General features: G+C 43.1%; 2 long non-coding RNA genes across 2 annotated transcripts in view; one reads left to right on the top strand and one right to left on the bottom strand.

Moving 5' to 3' along the window:
- Window positions 1-1,234, bottom strand: part of LOC140687795 (uncharacterized) — a 51,286-nt gene extending 50,052 nt beyond the window's left edge. Inside the window, exons 1-2 of the long non-coding RNA XR_012062353.1 lie at window positions 1,015-1,234; window positions 420-717 (exon numbers count right to left, since the gene is read on the bottom strand). This is a non-coding gene — a long non-coding RNA (uncharacterized lncRNA). The remainder of the gene's footprint in view (window positions 1-419; window positions 718-1,014) is intronic.
- A 2,774-nt stretch (window positions 1,235-4,008) lies between these two features.
- The window catches only part of LOC140687628 (uncharacterized), a 42,568-nt gene continuing 28,021 nt past the window's right edge, over window positions 4,009-18,555 (top strand). Inside the window, exons 1-2 of the long non-coding RNA XR_012062026.1 lie at window positions 4,009-4,038; window positions 6,710-6,801. This is a non-coding gene — a long non-coding RNA (uncharacterized lncRNA). The remainder of the gene's footprint in view (window positions 4,039-6,709; window positions 6,802-18,555) is intronic.

Here is an 18,555-nt window from a genome sequence, read left to right as displayed (position 1 = left end):
AGGAGCTCACCATCCTTGAAAAATGGGGACAGAAAAATAATCAGGGATTACAGTATGAGAATCTGGATGCCAGTGGAATAGACTAGGTGCCTCCCGAATCCTCTAGGTCAGAGTTTCTCAAAGCCCAATGTCAAACTTTCTGCAACAAACCCGCTCCTGGGACTTCTTACGCTGCAGACACCTAGCTCCATGTCCGACCCATAGAATCAAGCATGTAGCTTAGAGCTGGGGCTGAAGAGCTTTTAACAAGTGCCCTGAGTTTATGTCATGCACAGTGTATACTAAGAGTTACTACTCTAGTCATAAATTCTTGAGATTTGAGTTTGCAGAATATTACAATATGGACATTTCAAAGCCAAAAAGAAAAACCCCCCAAAATTGTTAAAATCCCAACAAAACGACTCACACTATAAACTCACACTAGCTCATCACGTAATGAAAGGAAACTTCCATGCAGTATTATATTCACTTTCCATGGGCTGCCAGTTACCAGCATACGTTGTTCTGTTGTTAAACCCTGCAGGAGATGGATGGCCTGCTTGACGAGAAGAGTTTTTTCAGACTGGCAAGTGGCTGGAATGTTGCCTGGTCCGGGCGCTGGTGAGAGGCTGCACCAGACGTCAGCACATCCGGGTTGCACGGTGAGCTTTCTGTTAACTGCAACCTGCAGTGGTCGTCATCCAGGCATACGTGGACCCCATGACAAGTAGGTTTTTTCTGACAAAGGGAAAGAAGCAGCAACTATAACATGTGTGTAGTTGAGCTGGAACAAGGTGCTATTGACCCAGTCAAAGGATAAAGAAGAAATGTCATCTAATTTCTCCCTTTTCTAAATTCCCTGATAACTAACAAAAAGTTTGTAAAAGGTTAAAAATTAAAAGTCTGTCTTTCGAACCAGCAGGTTCCAAATCGTTAGGGGACAATGGAACAAGGTTGGCGTTAGAGCTCCAAGCTTTAGCCCCAGGCTGCCTCATGACAGATGTGGGGGCAAGTCCCCCTACCCCTGGACCTCACCTGTCTGATGCTGTAGCACCCACTCTGCCTCCGGGGTTTTGCTCAGAGCCTCAGTTATGGATGCAAAAGTATTTCACATGCTCAAAGTCTGGGCTTCCTATCCAGGGGTCCATGGACCTCCTTCCTTGGCCTCGGCTTCAGGATCTGAGTGAACATCCTGATGTTATAAGTAAAATCGGGCACATATAGGCATGTGCTTTTATCTGGGGAGAGGGTCTGTAGCTTTCATCAGATTTTCAAAGGAGTCTCTGACCTAAATGAGTATCCTGTTCCTCTTCTCTCTGTAATTAATTACCAAGTGTTTACTGAGCCTTTACCGTGGAATCTGTCATTAGTGGTGCAGCGAGCCTCCACTTCTCTTCTAAACTTTGAGCAGTCAAGGAGGATTTACAGGGTTTATATTGGTTTGGGTTTCACTTTATAGGAAGGAGGGGGCGAGAGTCACGCACCAAGAGACGCCTGAGAAGCATTACCTCATCTCCGGGGGAATCTAAGCCCACGGGGTTCTCTCCCCCGGCCTCCAACAGGGCAGAGTGGGAGGCTGTCAGGCCTGTTCTAAGCCAGTGTAACGTGTTTTCCACTCTAGCAACACCTAACATATGGCGTGTGCACTGATGCTTATGAAAACAGTGATTCATCGTTAATCCTCAAAAAAAAAAAAAGTCGACCCTATGTGGCCTTGGCTCTCCTCTCTGAATGCCCTTCTGTTCTCCAAAATGTCTGTGTGGTCACCTGCCTCCACCTGGCCCCTTTTGCTCCTTGGTCCTCCTCCCCTGCCAGCCCCCTCCGGCAGTGGGATCTCCGTCTCCTTCCCTTTCTGTTGCTCTTTCTTCTGCTCCCCCACTGTCACTTCTGGAGATTTCAGCTGCACATCCTCAGCCGTCTCTGTAGCATCAAGGCCTTTCCTCTCACTCGCATCCTCGTGCCTGGCCTCAGTGTCCCCCCGCCGACACACCCCTCCCACGCCTGGTCTGCTCCACACGTTGACCATCCTCCCCTTCGAAGGAAAACCTCCCTACCTGGGTACAAGGGGAGGGAAGAAGGGGAGGGAAGATGTGGGAAAAGTTGGGTTATGGGATAAGGAGGGGAAAGTTGGGGGAAGAAGAGTAGCAGGATGAAAACACGGAGAATCACTGACTTTCTCCTGCCATTTTGATTTACTTCACAAGGTCTTTTGTTTGATGCCCAAAAGGCAGAAGGCAAAGGTGTTATATCCTGAGGGAAGACCAAACCTCTCTGGTCTCATAAAAAGTGAAAAAAGAGAAGAACAGAGATACAAGAAAAAGAAAAAGGCGGGGGGATTGTCAGGGAGTGACAGTGAGTGGAGGGTAAGGCTACTTCGTAATCTCCCAGCTTAACTCTTTTTAAACCAAAGCTGACCTTCGTCAGTGGGTAGGCAAACAGGACTTGGGGATCAAAAAGAGTCATATCTGGAGACAAAAGCTGCCAATCATTGTCAATGAGATTTGGGATTAGGGCAGTCTCGAATTATGCAACTGGGTGTGTTCCAAACATTGGTTATTTGTTGGGGTTCAAAACACGTTTTCAAAAAAGGCAGCGTGATTCAGAGAAGTCAGACCAAACTGAGTGAATCCTGGTTCAATGGAACCTTCATCAAGCCACAACCTCTCAGAGCCTCAGGTGAAGACAAGCACACCTTCTTAAAAGTGTGTCTCTACCGCAGGCTTGTGCCAAATAATACGTCTTAAGCTCCTGGCATACAGTAGATTCTCAATAAATTATGATTATTATTACTACTACTATTATTAAAATTCTGCTATATGTGGCAGTTAGAATCACAGGGAAAGCCACCATAGCTAATAACCTGCAATCTGTACTTCACAATGCTTCTAGAGGGGAATATCCTGAGTTCAGCCCCCAGGGGTAGGAGTCAGTGCTTCTCCAGGTACAGCCTCTGCTGGACTCTGCACTGCAGGCTGGGTGGAGGGGTGGGTATCCAGCAGGTTGGGGGTAGAGAGAGCCAACCTCATAAGTGGTGGTCAAGTTTCTAAGCCTCAATTTTTCATCTGTAGAAAAAGGAGAGTAATGTACACTGTACACAGGTTGGAAGATTAACAATTGACCAGTTTTCCAAACCTGTGTTTTCTGTAACATGAGCTTTCTAGGATATTAATAGGTATTACCAAAATGGAGAGACGCTGGGTCTCATACATCCTTGTACATACGTAGAAACAGGCAAATCTGCAGTATCTACCAACATTGCAAATGCACATACCTTTGGATACAGCAATCCTGCTAATGAGATGAGGGGGAGAGATTAAATTGATTTCCTATTGCAGGACTTCTTCAAGACAGGAATGTGACATGTAGCTTTTCTCAAACACATTTAAATCCAGGCCCCTTTTCTTGTAGACCGTCTCCTGGGACTAGTGTTCCAAAGAAGACATTTGGAAACACTAAATTACATCATGCATGTGCGAGCTGGTACAGATGGCACTCCATAAGCCTTTTATTTTCTTCTGATGGTCCCAGGATTAGCCCTAGACCTCCTATCCCATCCCATCTGTTCCTTATGACCAAAGTCTCTCTTCTCCCTGGTCTGCTACAGAATACGATATGGTCCAGTAACTTCTCCCAGCCTCCCGTCTCTGAAGTGTAGAGTCCCTTAGAGGCTTTCTAAGGATCTTCACTGCGTATAGCGGTAAGAAATGAAGAACAGAAACATTTTCTCCTCGAACTTCTTTCTCTTTATTCGCTTCGTCTCTGTACGGAATGACCAGGTCAAATACAGTTTCGAAAATAAAGGTGAACATAAAAGACTCAGTGTGAAACTCATCTACTTTGCAAAGAAAAGTTAGATAATATATCATGGTCCTTCAACAGAAAAAGTAAGGGAGCATGGCTTGTAAACTAAAACACCAATCAGAACAGAGGCTGAGAACCACAGCAGTCAGCTAGAAGGCTCTTCGCGAGGGAGTTCCCCTTTCCTGTCTTGAGTCATCCTTAGTCTTCTCCCCCAGGGTCTGATGTGATGCCAGTGAGAAAAATGCGGAAGTGGTCAAGGTAAGGAGGACGAAGAGGAGGGAGGCAGGGGAGTGGTGGGTTTTAAAAGGGAAGCTGCTGTATGCTGTGTATGATGGAGGTGGGTGATGCCTACACAGTAGGTCTGAAATAAATCCCTGAATGAATGAATGAATGAATGAACGAACCAGCTAGACATAAATTGAGTACAAATCAGAAAATCATAGTCAGTGTCTTCAGATTAAGAAAATCAAGGTTTTGGCAAGAGTCAGATCCAGTTGAGCAAGGCTGCCTTGGTTGACCAGGTAAGCTGTGTCCCAGTAGCAGTGAGACGCTCTGATAAGAGAAACACCCAGCCATCGCTTTTGTTCCAGTTCCTTCTCAAATCCCAGCAGGTGCCTGGGGGAAGGTCATTCTTTCAGCATTTGTCAACAGATCTGAATTTTACCCTAATATGCTCAGAGAGGCTTTCTCTTTCATTGTTTGGTTTCCACCCCCTCTGAGTATTGCCCGGTACCCACCTAGACAGCAGAGATCTTCACCAACTAGCCAGCCGTCAGGGGTTTGGCGCTGTGACTGTGGACTCTCTGATATTCCTTGAATATGAAACAAACACAATGGAGACTCAATGTGTTACTATTGTCTAACATAGACAGGAGGAAAAGAAAATTTAACTGTAGGCACAACTGAAAATATCAACATTTACAAAGGACTCCAATTACCATAGTTAATGATTGTGGAGTATCTTACAGAAGATGATGGAATGCCATACAACAGATGAAGGCTGTATACTATGTTTTTTTAAGGAAATTTTTTTTTTGAAGCATAGTCAGTTTACAATGTTGTATCAATTTCTGGTGGACAGCATAATGTTTCATGCATATAACCTTAAAAGTACATGGAAACTCTGACACACATGATAAAAAGGAAATGTTGTTTGGCCTAGAAAGACAGATTTAAATGTCAATATATTTGTTTAAGTAAAATATAATTAGGAAGATGAATCTTTAACAAGCAAAATAGGACCTACATTCAAAGCCAAAGAAAAATTTTAAATTAATCATTGATTTGAATTACGAATACAAATTCCCCCACATTTCACTGTAAATGATTGAGAGTTAACTGGTGATTTAAAGTTTTTTTTTTCTTTTTCAGAATAAAGGAATGAGTTTAACTCAAAAATTTAACTAATGATAACTTTCTGTTAAGTACAATTAAAATAAAGGGATTAAGAAGACTAACATAAAGAAATAAAAACTAGTAACAGGAAGATTTAAAATCTGACTTTGTGGGTAAATTAAAGTCACGCTTTCCTAATCAAGGATGAATCTAAGGAACACAATTCTGATTGAAAAACCAACACATGCTTCTCCAGAAACTGCTCGATTTTTTTTTTTTAACTCCAACAACTTTTGATCTGAGTTCCTCTTCTTTACTGAAAGATAACATCTACTTTTTCAAATCACTTCTGTTGGTTAAGATTAATGAGTTGGAAGAAGGTGATCCTGGACAATTCTGCCTCCAGCTGTGGCAGATTAATCTGTAACAGACTAACACTCCCCCTAGGAACAATTGGAAAAAGTGGTGATAGGGAAGAAGAGCCTGTCTGAGGGCACCAGAGAGGTACCGAGGCACCTCGGACCAGAGAGGGCAAAGTTCCAGACAGCGGGGAATCCTAGGTGTGGGCCTGATATTTGTCAACTAAAGCAGCTTTCTCTTCAGGGCATTTGATGATTCAAAACAGCAGAATAGGGGTCAAGAAAAAAAAGAAAAGAAAGAGGGGAGGGGATAGCTCAAGCTCAAGTCCTAGGTTCAAGCCCCGGTACCTCCTCTGAAAGTAAATAAATAAACCTAATTACCTCCTCCCTGCCAAAAAGAATTTTTTAAAAAGAAAATCCGAAATCTGTGTGTTATCAGTTGATGCAGCAATTTCATTAAAATGTCTAACTTCAGCCAAATGTGTATTACTCAGCAGCAACAAGAAAGGCATTACCAGCCTCTCCAGGTGAGCACTCCCTTGATGTTATGCCCAGCTTTCATCTGGAGCTGTTGATTGTCTCCTGAGCCACAATCATAATTGAATATCTCACAGCCTTGACAAAATAAATCTTGTACGCTAACTCGGTGAATAGTCCAATGACCAAAGGGAAAGAGCTTTACAAAGGCACGAGAAAGTCATTGCAGGTTGGGCTTCCCAGAGGCAGCTGCTTAGATGGAGTTTGGGGGACAAAAATGTTTACTTAATGACCAGCCCCGTGAAAAGAAGCTGGGACGAAGGAACGGGCAGAGAGGGGAGTTGAAGTGTGATGTGGGCTCAGTAAAGTTTCACTTAACCAGGCAGGAATATATTACCCCTCTAAGTTGGCTCCCACTGGGCCAAAATAGCCAGACCTTTAAGTCCTTTATTCAGTCATGGGATTCAGAATACCCCGCTACGGCATGACCTCAGACCAGGTGGCTCTCTGCGGATAAAGCAGACCCTGGAGGAGCTGACAGCTAAGGGCTTTCTTCTGACTCTACTCGCTACAGCTGGGCCGCAAACCTTCCCTTGGAGGTGGAGCTAGCTCCTGCATTCCCCTATTTCCCGGAGCAGCGAGGCCAAGAACTGTAGCATGGGATACTAGTGGGGGATGGAGTCCGGGAGGGTGCCACCCAGGCAGATGATTCATTCAACAATCCCCAGACGTTCACTGCATTCTTATTCTGGGTCTAGAACTCTGCTGGGTACTGTGGATCCAGAGAGGAGGCTTACATACCCCCTACCCTCGAAAGACATCCACTCAAGCGGGAGAGAGCAGCCCTGCAGTAAGTACTCTGAGAGAAGAAAGCACGACCGGAGGAGGGAGGTGCTGTGGGATGGAGGAGGGGCACCTCACCCAGCCAAGGTGGGGAAAGGGTTGGAATCTTCTCAACTTCCCACCTAAGTGCTTTCTGGACAAGTGTGTCTGCCATGGAACTAAGCATAAGTGACTCTCTATCGGGGAGCAGACCTGGGTGATTTTATGGAAACAGTGAAACATAAGGGGCAAAGACGCTTGGCCGTCATCCCCAATAGTCACATGACGGCGAATCACCGTCAACTTCCCTAGGCTTTGTTTTTCATCTGTAACAAAGGGGAACTCTATTTCAAAGAACAAATTAATTCCCATGAAATGTGTTCCCTGTAATTACAAAACTTGGTCAGGATTATATAGAATCTGATCTTGGTTCTTCCGGTCGCAGAAGGCTCAGTAAGTTCAATGTACAGAGTCTACAGAAGTAGCTGAGAAGGGAGCTATTTTTGTCTGTTTTGCTTATAGCTATGTCCGAGCTTCTACAAGGGGGCCTGGCACAAATCGGAAATTCAATATTCATAAAGTCAGTTACTGAGCAGAAGTATGATCACCTCCAGCCTGCTGCTTCCCCCCACCCCTTCTTCCTTTCTCCCATCCTCCTCCTACCTAGGACCACCTCTGAGCTAAGGCTGTGGACTAAAACACCTGCAAGCAGCTTCTCCAAGTGGCCAGGGCTTCCTCGCAGCATGGTGCCTGGGTTCCCAAGGGGAGCATCCTGAGAGAGAGGGAGGGAGCCAGACAGAAGCCATACTGCTGTTTGTGACATTGCCTTAGAGGTCAAACTGTATCACTTTCTCTGCATGCTATTTGTCGAGGCACTTACAAAGATTTTCTTACAAAGAGTTCAAAGGTAGGGAACATACCTTCTCAAAAGGAGGAATGTCAACATCACATTACAAAAAAAAAAAAACATTGGGATGGGGTGATCCAGACATAGATACAGATATGGCATATTGTATTATCTAAGGGATATACACACACACACACATACACACCATTAATGCTCAAACCTTCCCTTCCATTTGCATTGTCAGACGTCCCCCACTGGAACCTGCACATTCCTTGTGCAGTGTTCAGAAGCTCTGCAAAGAAAATATGGACAGAACAGCTCTCATTCCCACTCCTGCCCCAATTCAGAGCTGGGTGTGAGTGGGGGGGGTCGGGGCCTGCAAAAGTGGGACATTAGGAATGTTTATCTCAGCAAGCAGAGGACTCACCTGGGCTCTGGGTGACTTAGGAGCAAAGCCACACACAGTCATCTCCACTGTCACCGTGTCAGCATACCATCCATGTCTGTCCCTTTTAGTCCTCAATTTCATTGTTTGTTTGTCATACGTGTTTGCTTTATGTTATAGGGAATAAATCCACTTGGGAAAGAAGATCTTACTGAACAGTAAAGCTCCAGTTTCATTTATTTATGATGGTGCCTGTGGCATCACTGGAAATCTTAAGCTGAATTCACTGATGCTGGGAGGCCCATCTGACAGAAAGTGAATTTCAGATCAAGTCATACTCAGACAGTAACTCACCTCAAAGTCAGGGTACAATTCAATTCTTTTTTTTTTTTTTCCTAAATGGATGTACTGGGGATTGAACCCAGGCCCTCGTCCATGCTAAGCACGGGCTGTACCAATGAGCTAAACCCATCCCCCCAGTTCTTTTTGATATCAATGAATGTATTCTTTAGCTAGAGTTAAAACAATCTAAAACTATCTTCGAACAACATGACTGGACTGAAATAACGCCCAGAGTACTTAGGTTGGAAAAAATGGCATTATTCAATTTCCAAATATAGTCCCTCAAATAATGACCTTGAAGAACTTGTTCTTATTTTATTATTGGTGTGGCTTCGTAATTGTCCTTTATGTTCTCTCTTTATTTCTTTGTGGGAAGATGGGGAAGGGGTAACCAATACAAAAGCAAAGTCAGCAACTTACCTTAAGCCATAACTACTTTTCTGTATCCTAAACCCTCAAGAGGGGTTTCTGAAGAAAAAGAAGATTGGGGGTGGAATTAAACCTTATCCAGTGGAATTCAGAGAGCTAGAAATAAAATGGCCTTAAAAGTTGTAACAGATACCTTTCTGGTTTATGACCACATTCCCTAACATCTGTTGAGGGACGTTTTCTGACCAAAGGGCCTGTCAGTATCAATAAGGAAAGACGCGTTCCTTGTTGTTCTAGAATCTACAGTGTCTAGGGTTATTGAAATGGATATATACTGTGGTTCATACCAGAGGATGGAGAGGGAGACTACAGACGGAAGGAAAAGGGGAGTGTGGATTAAAGTGTGCAGTTGCCCCTGGCCCTGCTTTGAACTCTCCCTGGCTTTTTGGAACTTAACCAAGATCAAACAGGCAGTGGCAGCCAGCTCAAGGCCTCTGGTCCTCTGTATAAATTTAGGAGTAGATTTTGAGGTTAAGATTATGAAGTTTTGTGGTAACTATAAACTGAAAAGTATTGCAGTCACCTTTTCTATTCCCCAAAGAAAGAAGAAATACCCAGCCATGTAATGAAACTCCTTTCAATCTGACCATTGTGTTAGGAACAGATTTCACACTGAGCAAATCTTTGCAACCAGACTCAAATGTTTCCCATTAAGGCCGTGCATGGGTATAAATGTGCAAGGGCCTGCAGCCGAGTGTGCAATTCTCCAAGCAAATGCACACACTTGGTGACTTGGATAGAGTATTAAAAGCAGATCCATGTTTGAACACTTGTTTGTAATACACACATTCTGCCGTTGCTTAGGGCCTAGGCAATGTGAAAGCAAAGTCCCTAAACCATCTAACTGGTGTTGGGGGGTGGGTGCTGTCTGATTAGATGGAACATGTGTGGCTCAAATTGTTGCAGCCTTAATGCCTGGAATCAGAATTGCTCCTTTGCAGTGGCTACAACGGATCTTACTAGACTCTTCACAGTTTAGCAACTTTTGCTTCAATGTAAAACAAGTGCTAAAATGTGGAGTTTAAAATGATACACCAAATGTTAGACTGTCAAAGGAGAGATTCTAGCAGAAAGCAATTTTCCCTAAAGTTGAAGGAAAGTACATTAACAGAAAGTTTCAATTTGCTATAAGATAGATCTTATTTGGATTATTTTGGGGGTGAAGGGGGGAACTTTCCCTCCCCTTATCTCAGAGTAAATGTCAAAACCAAGTACTTCTTACAAAATAACTGCATGCAAGGGGGTGTTGAGTCAAATGAAAGTCCCCAGGTGTAACTGCAATGATGCTAATGAGATAAATTTATACTGTGTAGCACAGGGAACCGTGTTCAATATCTTGTAGTAATTTATGGTGAAAATAGAGTATGAAAACGAATATATGTATGTTCCTATATGACTGAAGCATTGTGCTGTACACCGGAAATTGACACAATATTGTAAACTGACTATACTTCAATAAGAATACTTTTTTTAAAAAAAATGCTAATGAGAACAGAAACAAGGGCATTTATAAGCCGCTTTCACCCCAGACTTCAGGAAAGTTCACAGATGGTATCTTATGAATCCATTTTGGAAAAATGGGCATTGCTATCTCTACTTTATCAGTGGGGAAATCAAGGCATCCAAAGAGAACCTGCCAATGTCGTAAGACTCCTCAGAGCCACCACCAGGAGGGAGAGCCCCTAACAGAGCGTGCTGTCTCAGGCCCGAGCTCATCTAAGAGGCCACTTTATGTTCTCAGCTCAGAGAGCGACTTTGTGCGCACACGTGCTAGGAGTAACTTTTGTAGATAAAGTACTAGCTGAGGGAAGTGGCAGAATAAGAGGAAAAAAGAATAAAGAGAAAAATGAAGGCTGATCTGTGACTCCTCAAAAAAATTTATTTCTACAATTGTTCAGAAGGAGACCGTGTTTCGGAGACATAATTTAATACAATTTGTGTGACTCAAATACATACTTGTAAAATTTCCCCATTTTTTAAGTTGAAGCATAGCTGACTTATAATATGTGTTAATTTTAGCTGTATAGCAAAGTAACTCATCTTTTTTTTCAGATTATTTTCCATTCCAGGATTACAAGATATTGTTACAAGATACAAGTTCCCGGTGCTTTACAGTAAATCCTTGTTGCTTATCTGTTTTATGTTTACTAGTTTGTATCTGTTAATCCCATACTCCTAATTTATCCCCCACCCCAGTTTCCCTTTTCTAATCGCAGAATTTAAAATTATATTGAATACTCTTACCTAATATGTCAAACTTACTACATTGGCCTTCAGTAATTTAAAGTGACACTTTAAATTGATTTCAGTGTGTATTATGTTATACAAATATAGTATATTGTTACTCTCATATACTGATATCAAAAAACATACACAGAAAAAAGACATTTCCACTACATGATATGTTCAGACTTTGGAGAGTTGATTTGCAGTGTTATAGGAATTACTTCAGTTTGTCTGGAATTCATCCAAAGAGCTACTTCTCCTTGGTTGGTTTGTTTGTTTTCCTTCAACTTAAATTTTCTTATTTGCTTACAGTACAAGTGGTTAGAATAAGTACAGGGAGAAAAGGTGACATTTTTGTCCCCTGAGAACATAACCAGCATTCAGTGGAACTCCCCTTTCTTCTACCCTCCCCCCATTCTTTTTGGTCCCAACTCCAGCCGTCTCAGGCTATCACCAAGATGCTCAAGACTCCCGTTTAAGGTGTTACTGGCGCAGCAGTACATACATTGTAACAGCTAGACTTTGCAGGCCTAACAATTTTCCAGGGTCCAAAGGCCATCATTTGTAACGGTAGGATTTCAGGTACGTTGACAGGTGGTAGGGAGCCATTTTTGAAACCAGAGTCGATTCCCCTCAATTCATGTTACAGAAGTAACTTCTTATGTGTAAGGCAAGTTCTGAGTACAGGTTTTGATTACTTTTCAGCTTGACTTAAATTTTAGAAACCTAACAAAGCCGGAAAGTAGTCTACTAAAAATGAGGGTCATGGACTCTCCCGGTCCTTGAAATTCAAGCTAGAGACAGATGATCCCCTTAGACCTCAGGGGCCCACCTTCCCCCCACTCCCCACCACTGCTACAGGGAAAAGAGGGGGCAGGAAGCAAAGGAAAAAGAACTGCTGATGGGGCGACAGGATTTACCAGGAAGCGGTGCCCCTCATAGAACCTCTCTAGACACTCAGATGGCCGACGTCTGCAGGTTCACAAAGAACCCTTCCTCCCCCAATAAAGTGAAGGTGCCCTGGTAAAGGGTCATGTCTTATCCAATAACTTAACAGCATATCTCAACACCTACGACAGAAGTACTTAAGGTGTTTGGTAAAACTCCAGATTCCTGGACCTCCACACAGAATCACTGGATCAGAATCCTGGACCCCAGGGCGCAGGAATCTGAATTTTTAACCCAACATCTCCTGTGATCCTTGTGCACAGTAACATGTGAGAACCTCAGGCTTAGAGCTGGAGAGGAAGAGAGAGGAAGCAAGGACAGAAGAGGTGGGCCCAGGGCTGTATGTGGAATCGGAGGTAAACATCATAAAGTATGGCCTGTTTGACAATTTAAGCCAGTCTTGGAAGGCACCGGGGAGGCCAAAAAGGAAAATCAATGAGAGAAAAAGGAAAGAAAGAGGGCCCAGGTTTTATAGACCTGCCATGGAACTCTGAAATGTTGTCCTCATTAACTAGGTCTCTGCCACTTGACAAGGAAGGAGTTTTGTGGTGTCTCTCCCTTTCTTGTCTGTTTTCTTTTTATATAAAAAGATTCCTTATCCAATACACAGAATTTTGCTAAGGAAACATGGGTTTTGTGAATGCCTCATACTTAAGAATCCATATCTTTCCCCGTATTAGTTCCTTCAAGGATTTCAACAAAGGTGGGTTGTTTTTTTTTTTTAATAACATCTTAAAATAAGCAAAACATTTTATTCACACAAATATCTTTCACTAACTCTACCCAATATTAGAAGCTTTGTAGGCTCCAAAGACTATCATGATTAACCTTCTTCGGATAAAACTTTAGGGATGTGCTTTGAACCCACAAAAGAAATTAAATGCACAGTTAAGACTGATTTTCATCATCAAGTTGCAACAGGGAATTGTCTTCAAAGCCATCTCCTGCTGCCTTCATTAGAGTCTTGATCTCTTGCTGCAAATTTATATTCCTTTGTGGGTTTAAGGCAGATATTGGATATCCTTTTAATCTATATTTATTAAGTGAGCTATTGACGAGTCTCATTCTGGCACAAATTCATGAGCAATGTTCCCGTGACCACTCTAGTGGGAGTCTTAAGTGAATACAACAACTTCAGGATAAGTGGCCATTTTTCACAAGGTAAATGGGTATTTTTTTTTAATTATGCAAGTTAAAAACACATATCAAAATACACTTTGACTTGTTTCACAAGCCCCGGTCAACCAGCAAAAAAAAAAAAAAAAAGCCAATAATAGAACTCCAAAAGAGACATTTGCTCCCTACCCTGCTCCTCACCACCACTCTTTCCTTTTCCAGATAGCCTCTCCCAATTTAGGATATTCTGTATGTATCTAAGCCAAGCTCCTGATTGGAAGAAATTCTGACCTAGAGAGGAGAGACAGTTTGCCTGATTGCTCTCAGATTTATTTACTGCCCCTCTGTCCTACATCACAGGGGAACTGAGCTGCTGAGCTGTGCAAACTCCATCTCTCAGGGCCCCTTGCCACTGGCTGGATGGAGACAGGGGAGCAGAAGGAATGGAGAAGTCACAATATTTCTCCCCCTTCATCTCTGTCTTTAGTAGCATCTTTGGCCATGGCCCCACCTCCTCCATGGTTGCAGCTCCCCCAGGGCAGCCTCCCATTGGCTGAACCTAGCTGGAGGCCAGTCAGCAAGGGAGCCTGGGAGATGCTTTTGCTGATCAGCCCATTGTGAGTGATCCAGAGCAGATGAGGGGACGTATGGGTTCTGGATCCGAGAACAAACAGCCGAAGGACAGCACAGAGGGCTGAACTAAGACTCACTGGGCTCCTCTTTAGCTTGGTAGGGAGAAGACTGACAGCTGACTCCAGTGCAGCCACTCAGCATTAATGATGCATTTACCATGTGTCAGGAGCTGTGCTAATGTCTAAGATAGACACCATGTTGTCCCAGCTCCCACAGTCTTCTGTTTGAATCCCAGCTCTGCTCCCTTACTTCTAGCTGGCTTTGGGAACTGACTTGACCGCTCCAAGCCTCCTCCTCCACTGTAAAATGGGGACGGTAATAGTATCGACTTCCTAGACTTGTTGTAAGGGTTCCATTGCTTACAGTAGACATTCCGTGATCATTTGTTGGATAAAACTGTGCCTACTGAGACAGACATTTAATAAGCAAAATGAAGTTACATTTCACTGATTGCCTGCCCAGTGCCAGGCACATACTTTAATGCCTGCAGCCACCGTCAAGTAGGGTAAACAAGCAGTTTCAATACAATGTCTTAAGGGCTATCACAAACACACCCACAAACTATGCAGGAAACACAGTAGGGGTAAAGCTGTAGAAACCTCACAGAGAAGACGTGGAGCAGTTCATCAGGGGAAGCAGGACACACAGCCCAGAGAGTGAGGGCTTGTAATAACAACAGAAATAACAATGGGTAACAGTGACTGAGAACTCACTCCGAGCCAGGCCTGAGCAACAGCGCTCCCTGAGTCTTCCTCCATGGAAAGCCCTACTTCCCTAGCGAACCCATTTTACAGAGAAAAGAACTAAAGTTTAGAGTTCTAAATAACATCACCCAGCCAGAAAGGGTGAGGGTCACGATCCAAACCCAAGTGTGCCTAACTCCAAAACTGACGCCCCGAGGGACAGCAGGTGCCCTCCTGGCTTTATGGTTGCATTGCTTTAGTAAGAGTTAACTAAGGAAGGGTGGGTATAGCTCAGTGGTACAGTGTATGCTGAGCATGCATGAGCTCCCGGGTTCAATCCCCAGTACTTCCTTTAAAATAAATAAAGAAACCTAAGTACCTTTTCCTCAACCCCTCCAAAAAGAGTTAATTAACACACAGCAGCCACAAAAGACAAATCTGTGTGCTAACATCCAACAGACGGTAGACTCCTTGGGGTAACTGCGCAGGGAGAGCCTGACTCTGAAGGCACTTAATTTGGGGGGAGGTCCTGGGTGCTCCACTCCAGCTGCACCGCCCCAGCTGCGCAGAGGACTAGGACACAGAGGGTGCCATCCTGGGATGGGGGAGGCGGCCAACGGGAACATGTACTCTCTAGAAATAAACTGGGGGCCTTGAGAGAAGACTTAACCCTTTCAAGACGCCAGGCTCATATTTGGTTTAATTATCTTTTCCAAGGTACTAAATGGCACTCTGATGGTCTCACAGAGCAAATTTAGCTCTCAAATAGGAGCCACTGAGCAACCTACTTAGGCGTCAATTCCCCTGCCTTCTCTTCAAAGGCCAGTTGCGGGCAACATCACTGCTTTTCTGCTTAAAAGAAAGTGAAGAGAAGTCCTTAAAACCTCCCAAGATGGTTTTTAACTTAAAAATACTCATCCTTACTTTTCCTATTTCTCCAACCTTCTTTGCTGTGGCGGGAAGTGGAGGCAAGATACAAATAAAAAGATTGCAAATAAAAGTAGACTTTTTTTTTTTTTTGCATTTCAGAGCTGTGCAATTATAAACACTGCCACCTGCAAAGTTGGAAATCAATTCAACTGCAATCTTCTTTAAAGCGTTTTCAATGCAACTGCTAACCTGTCTAGATGTTTAACTTTCAGGTTTCAAAACCTGTCAGTTAAAACTTGCTTACTGTTACTCCTTTTCTCTGAAGCTGCAAGCCTGAAGAGAAATTATGTAGCAAATTGGAAACAAGGAACTAAGACTTGATAGGAACACAAAAGACCCGCTGATGGGCTGGGGTGCAAGGAACTACAATCCCTACTCTGAAAATGAATGAGGATTAGGGAGCTCATCTACCCGCAGCCTCTAACGAGGTTGCGCCTTCTCAGTTCTGAAGCAAGCAGTGAATTGATCCCTTCACAAGAACACCTGGTCTATTCCGAGAAAAAAACATTAGTCAAACCTGTTGTTGGCTGAGTTTGCCAGTCAATTCCGTTAAATTGTGGCATGGGTAGCAAGGGGTAGACACAGCTCATTAAAAACACCATTGGGGAAGTCCTAAGGCGACAGGATAGTCATTACTGAACTAATTCTATTGGCCTGAAAGAGTTAATTCAACTCCTAGAGGGAAGCAATGTACTTTCTATTCCCTGGGATGAGCCAGCTCTCACCCAGCTTAATACAATGAGGCTGTTTGGCACCAGCCCTCCCCTCCACTCCGTCTGACAGTTGACAAGCCCAAGATAGGGCGCGCTGGGAGGGTCACCTCTCGTTCCTCAGTGTGGGCCCCTCTGGGCCTAAGACGGGCTGGGTAATGCTGAATAAATCCACACACGCAGGGAACAAGCAAAGGACAAATCCCTTGACTTTGTGTGCCTGGATTCTACACACCTACCCAGATTCTAACAGTGCTGGAGACCAATCTATCAACAAGAGTAGCCAAGGGATGCCTGATTTATATACATCCTTCTCCGTGTTTCCCTGGGCACCGAGCACCCATGTAAACCGTTCTGCCCAGGCTCCAGTCCTGGCCCAACCGAGAACAAAGGCCATGGCTCTCCTGGACCACAGTGTCCTCACTGCAAGAGAGAAGAGAGCCACAGAGGACAGGAGAGTGTTAAATGATCCGCACATCCCCTTCCAGATACTTTTTTGTTTTTGTTTTTGTTTGGGGGGGTAATTAGGTTTATTATTTATTTTAGAGGCGGTACTGGGGATTGAACCCAGGACCTCGTGCCTGCTAAGCATTCTACCACTGAGCTGTACCCTCCCCCCTCCCACCAGATACTTTTTTAAAAGCAATTTATTATGAAAAATGTCAAACATCAATCAAAATAGACATATTATAATGGCCCCCTATGTACCTATCACCAGCTGCAACAATTAATAACTCGCAGCTAATCCTGTTTCAACTGCATCCCCAGCCACTGTCCCACCAGGTTAATCTTGGAGGAAATCCCAGACTTTCTATCATTTCATCCATAAATATTTCAGTGTGGAGCTTTTTTTTTTTTTTAAACAAAACACAAAACAATTACGACCTCAAAGAACAAAAAATACCCTTTTGACACAGGCTACAACATAGACGAACCTTGAGGACATTATGCCGAGTGAAGTAAGTCCACCACCAAAGAACAAATACTGTGTAATTCCACTTACATGAGGCTCTGAGAGTAGTAAATTTACAGAGACAAAAAGTGGAATGGTGGTTGCCAGTGGCTGGGGGAGGAGGGAATGCAGGTTATTGCTTAATGGGTGCAGTTTCAGTTTTGCAAGATGAATAGAGTTCTGTGGTTGGACGGGGGTAAATATACTCAATACCACTGAGCTATATACCGAAAAGTGATTAAAATGGTGAGTTTTATGTTAGGTGTACATACTTTACCACGATTTTTTCAAATGGTAAATTAAAATCAAACCCTTCACATCATAAACTATTCACTAAATGTTTAACTATCTCATAAATGTCATAAATTTTGTTTGGTTGGTTTGCTTGGGTTAGAATCCACAGAAAGTTCACATACCGTGGTTGGTTGTCAGTTCATCTGTGTTCCCCTCCATCTGTTTTTTTTTTTCCCGTTGAAATTTATGTGTTGAAGAAACTTTTCCTGTAAAGTTTCCTACGATGTAGATTTTTCAGCTTGCATCCTTGTAACGGCCTCTGTCCTATTTTCTTAAAAATTTGAAGTTGGATCATGAGAGCAGGTCAGATTCAAACTTGATATTTGGGGCAAGATCACTGCACAGATTCAACTAAATTTTGAAAATGTGAGTGTGCAAAGATTAATCAACACACTGTCACAAACATTTAGTATGAGCTGACTGCTGTCAGTGGCCTTGGGGTGCAGGCGGAAGGAATGAGAAGAATTTGACAGAATCCTTGCTATCAAGGAGCCTGCGATCTTGTTCAAGAGGCAAAACTGATAGAGGTGAAACAATTAAATCATAATTAAGGGCAAAACTGTGCTGTGACTGTAAAAGCCAGCTCATTCCAAGGGTGGGGCCCATCTAAAAAAGGTTTTAGGTAGATAAACAATAAGTTTCTACTGTATAGCACAGGGAACTATATTCAATATCTTGTAGTAACCTATAATGAAAAAGAATATGAAAAGGAATATATGCATATATATGTATGACTGAACTATTATGCTGTACACCAGAAACTGACACAACATTATAAACAATGACACAACATTGACCACACTTCAATTTAAAAAACAAAAAAAAAGTTTTAGGTAGGGCAAAGTTCCTGAAATGGGTCTTGAAGGACTGGTAGATTTTGGAAGGAAGAAGGCATTTGCTCCTCTTGGGGAGTGATGGAAATGTTAGCTGTCTTGATTGTGGTGGTAATTTCATAGGTGTGTACATCTATCAAAATTCGTGAAATTGTACATCTGAAATATGTATAGTTTACTGTACAGGAATCAAACCACAATAAATGTGTTAGAAAAAAAAGAAAAAGAATTTCATGAAAAATACAGTTAGAATTTGATAAGATATTTAGAATTAGCCTCAAATACTCTGGAGGGGAGGAGGGGTTCTAGAGGGATATAGATTGAAGAAAGATGGTCAAAGAGTTGAGAATCATTGGAGCTGAGTGATGGGTACATAGTGCTCTTAATGCCATCCTCCCTACTTTCAAACTTAGGTTTCAATCTTTCCGTAATAAAAAGTTATTTGTAAGCCTAT

The sequence above is a fragment of the Vicugna pacos genome, chromosome 20, assembly GCF_048564905.1.
Source record: "Vicugna pacos chromosome 20, VicPac4, whole genome shotgun sequence".
In the NCBI taxonomy this organism is placed as follows: domain Eukaryota; kingdom Metazoa; phylum Chordata; class Mammalia; order Artiodactyla; family Camelidae; genus Vicugna; species Vicugna pacos.
This window is presented reverse-complemented; position numbering and strand designations above follow the sequence as displayed.